We start from the raw sequence: 4,949 nt of genomic DNA, 5'->3' as shown, positions 1-4,949 counted from the left end.
TGTGAATTCGGTTGGCAAATTTTAAAAATATCAACGGGGGGAGTATATTATAATATAATTGTATCCAGTACCCTATATATTCAATATAATGGAATATAAAACCTCTATAGCTAAGTTTCTTTAATGTTCGATTGCCTTATCCCAAGTAGGCTTATAGACTGGACAATCTCAACTCCTTTTTCATGTTGTTGGTGAACCTCAGCAAGTGTATGTCTATTTTCTGTATTGCCCCTACTTTTGTCGTAGATGAGGGTGTTAGGAGGTTTCTCCTCCGGCCGGTAACCGCAAGCCCCTGTGGTTCAGAATCCCAGGTCCAAAACGTAATCACCAACCCGGTACCAATTCTCCTCCCTGGAGCCCCCGTGGCCGGCAATGGCACATTAGGAGATCGCTTGGGCCAATATGACTGGGAGAATAAATTTTTGTCGCGGCTGGAAAGTTTCGTGTCTTCCTTGAGCAGTGAACTACTGCGGTTAACCAATTTATGGCCCAAATCTTTAGAACTTAAAAGAATGGTTGTCAACAGCCCTCTTGATGGTGAATTATCCAACGCTAAGCATAAAATATATACTGTAGGACGAATACGCTGGCCTTGGCCGAATCCTGCCGTCGTCTACTAAATCTCAAGAATTCCCAATTAAGTTCACTTTCTTTGAATAAGGCGATAATAAACTCTGACTTGATATTTATTCTTAGACTGGCAAAAGTATTTAATTCGAGGCGGTCTTTTCCAGCTTCAAAATAAAAGACTTAGAAATGTAACTTCAGCCTCAAGGACGATTCCAAATCAAGTCCAAAACAAAAGTAAAGTAAAAGTACGGAAATAAATTATACCGAAGATCCAAAAGAAAGGAAAAATGAATCGTAAAGAAGCAAAGCAGAAGACTAAGAAGACAGAGATAGAGACGCTTCCAAAGGGAGTTACCAGTAGTTTTATATTCTTATTCGGAGGCCCGGGACCTGAACCGAGGGGAAACTGACCCGCACATCACTTCCCTCTGGTGAACTTCCTGATTGGACCAGGACATAACTTTTAACTATCGTCCTAAAGTTTTTCCGAGATCAATAATTCACCGTTTAGCAAAATCCACTCATGACTTAATACATTTGTTTACAACATAACATAAACATAACAATCAACTCCGGTGAAAAAGGGAAGCGTATAAATGAATTAAAACATCCGTCTTGAAAATACCCTTATTGCTTAATACCAGAGTCTACCCAAAAGCATGGCACTGTGGCTCACATCAACATTCAGACCCATTTTATACATGATTTCTTGTAACTCCAGTCTAATCCTGGACAGCCAGAAACATCAAGATCAACCTTACATTTTGATCTTCCTAATGCCCTAGCATAGCCAATCATGTTAATTAGGACAGCAAGATTAAATTTTAGCCTTAGTAACTAAATTAAAGGCCCTAATTCAAACCAATGTATGTTGTTTTTCTGCCTGTAGACCTGAAGACATGGTATCAACAAGAATAAACAATCGTAATTCCACACATGAGGGAAAGGGAGTTAAATTAACCACAGACTGTGGATTCCAAGGGCCTGTCTCTTCCCTGGAGGTGAGTCTGTCAGATCAAAAGAGATGTGAGCCACATTCCAGGTCTATGTGGTCCAATTACAACAAAAACACCTATTATCACACCATCTTCTGTAAGAAACCAAACCGGTTTCCCAAAAATAACCTCCAGATGCCTTGGATCCCAAAAGGTTTGGTGTTGTTCTGTGGAGGAGTCATTGAAAGAAAAGAGGGGTGGGGGGGTAGATTGACACTCAAAGATCCGCAATCTGTGAGAAGAGAAGAGAGGAGGAGAGGACCTTCCCCTGGCGCCAAAGTCCTCACCCTCCCTCCCACTGACAGTTCAAAGGTCAGAGAGATAGAGATCCTGCTGTACTGGGAGAGAGAAATCAGGAATCAATAAAATAACGTGTAAAATTAAGAAACGCACTAAAGGCCTCCTGGCAGAGGTGGAGACCGATAGGACCAGTCCTACACCCACAACCAGTCTGAATCCGAACATCTACAGCAAGTTTCTTGCACAGATGTTGAAGGGACGCAAGCCTTTCCTGAGGAAGTATAACCGGCCCCTCCTGGACCCTTCTGCAACAGGGCCCGAACTTGTTGCATTCCAGACCCAGCCTAATCTCCAGGTGTACTCCCAGGTATTTGTAAGTCTGTAAACGACCCTCCACACGTCACCGGTTGATGGTCACCCGGTTTCGGGGTGAGCCCTGGGCCTTCCTGAGGTCCAACCATCTCCTTTGGTCCCTGGTTGTGTTGAGGCGCAGGTGGTTGCAGTCACACCATGTCACAAAGGAGGAGGTTTCAGGTAGTCGGTGCAGCAGGTCAATGGGTGGGGGGTGGCAAGTTTGTTGAGGGCTTTGTAGGTGATGAGGAGAATTTGGATTTTTTTTGGGATCTACTGTAGTTTGTTGAGGAGTTTGACGGATGTGCCATACAGAATGTTGTTGCAGTAGTCTTGAGGTGATAAAGACGTGAATAAATTTGCAGCAGCAATGGCAGCTAGTAGCAATGAAGGCAGATAGAAACAGAAACTGAGAAAGATAGAGCTCTCTTGCAGAAAATACTACATGCACACGGCATAGAATAGACCTTGATGACACCCAAAATGCAAATTTTCTCAACACACCAGAGCTCTTGTCTAATTATGACCCACAGATGAATGAGCACTGACAAACAAAGGAACTAGGCTGACACATTATCTGAGCTCTGAATGAGTTCATTGAATTATGTTGTAGAAGAGTTTTGAAAAGAATTCTAACGGCAGGATGCTATTTATCATTCAGTCATTGCTGCGGAGACATTTTACTGGGCAGAATGTGAAAGTTTTAGCAACAGGAAGAAATATTCTTGAATTCAAGGACTTTTACAAGAGAAATAGCAGAGATGATTGAAAATGTTCTTCATGACCAATGGATAGACATCAGAGATAGCAGAGAGCAGGGATATGACAACAGATTGACCGTGTCAGAGAATGGACTTTCTCCAAATGTTAAGGTAAAATCATCTGGTTAATTATTTTCACCTCCCACACCTTCAGTCTTGTAGAGTCAATCCCAGAAGTATGAACTTTAATTTTTTTGGCTGCATCAGTCACCTTTGCACACTTGTTAGTTCCAGCCCATAGCAATGAGCCATCTACAAAGATAAAACAGCTTGCTATTTACATCACATCTCCAATACCCACTTGAAGAGCCAGGATTGATGGTGTTTAACCTGTAGAAAACACCTTCCTTTTGTGCAATGCATGGAGGAAACATATCACTGGACAAAGAGGCAGCCTTAAGGAGGAGATGAAGACTCTTATAGGTAGGTGGCAGTCCGAGGCTACACTGATATGGAAACAGATGTTGCACCTCAATTTTGCAAGGAACACAGCTGCCAGAGGAAGAGTAAAAGGTCTATGATGAGACCTCTAAAGAGGAGATAGCTCAGGACAGTGCAGCAACTGTGTTTTTGAACACCGTAAAGGACAGCATGAGTAAAAAAGCTGTTTTTTAGATTACTACTTATTACTAACAGTTACAATATGAGAGGCTTCCTGTGCCTCCAGAAAAATATTAACATCTTTGCTTCTAAAAACTCCTCCTCTAACCTCTACATTGAGTTAGATGCACATGTTGTAGGTAAATATGTAGTTAGCTAGCTATAATGTTAATTTTTTTTATGTGTATCCTTAAAGCTGCAGTAGGTACCTTTTATAAAAATAAAAGTTTAAAACGTTCACTATATTCTGACAGTAGTATATGACAAAAAGTTAAAGGGTGTGCTTTAAAAGCAAGGAAGAGATGAAGAGAGTCTTCAGCTGTTACACAATCCATGAGTGAAATTGTTTTCTCACAAACTTCAAATCCCTTTTTTTCTCTTCTGTCTCCTGCTAATAATGTAAATCAACAAATGAAGTGGAATGAGATAAGTTCTGACAAGACTGCAGTGAATCCTAGTAAACACTGGGATTTATCTTGTAAGGCACCATAAACATGCCATGCCATGTCAGAAAAACATGACAAAAATGTTGACGTATGCACAAATCCTTCACAGAAGACTAAAATGACCCAAACAAAACACACTCACTACAGATCATCAATACATGGATCATGTCCAGGTCACTTTGAGATTTCATATGTAGCTTTCAACTCCTGTAAGTATCTTTAATAAATTATGATTTTTCTCCAGATGCTTTCATCAGGTGTCCTGTTGGATGAGACTTGTATAAACAGTTAGTATAACAGATTAGTATTCATGCCCAATAAATAGGCATGTTCTTCTTATATTCTTCTTATTTTATTTTTTAAAGTGAATAGACACCTAATCATTATTTTCTTTCAAGGTTTTCAAATACTAATTCATTTCTGACAGATGCCATTTAAAGGTCCAGTGTGTTAGATTTAGTGGCATCTAGTGGTGAAGTGGTAGATTGCAACCAATTGAACACTGCTGGCATCTGTATTTGACAACCTGGGAATGAATGAGAGCTCTCAAGTGTTAGCAAGTGGTCAAGCCTGAGATGCATGACTGAAAAACTTGTCTTCAATGCCTCCTGTGTAGAGGCAACAAACGCACTTTGGTTAAGGTCAGGGAAGATAGGGGTTTCTGTTAAATTTGAATAAACTAAACACCTTCTCTCTTATCCTTCAAGTAACTTTTGATTATTTTTCTAGTATTTAACCAAAACCACATTCTATCCCTGACCTTAAAGGTCCAGCGTGTAGGATTTAATGGCATCTGGCATTCAAATAAAATTGAATTGAAAATTGAATCTAGCTGTGAAGTTGAAGACTGCAACTAACTGAACACACCTGCCGTCTGAGACTTCATGAAAGGCGACCTGTAGATAAAAACGGTTCATATAACAAAATCACAAAGATTCTTATATTCAGGATTTTTTTCACTCTTTTTTTATTTTATACACACACAC

Source organism: Morone saxatilis, unplaced genomic scaffold (genome assembly GCF_004916995.1).
Source record: "Morone saxatilis isolate NCDOM2014 unplaced genomic scaffold, NCSU_SB_2.0 Contig5, whole genome shotgun sequence".
Lineage (NCBI taxonomy): Eukaryota > Metazoa > Chordata > Actinopteri > Moronidae > Morone > Morone saxatilis.
This window is presented reverse-complemented; position numbering follows the sequence as displayed.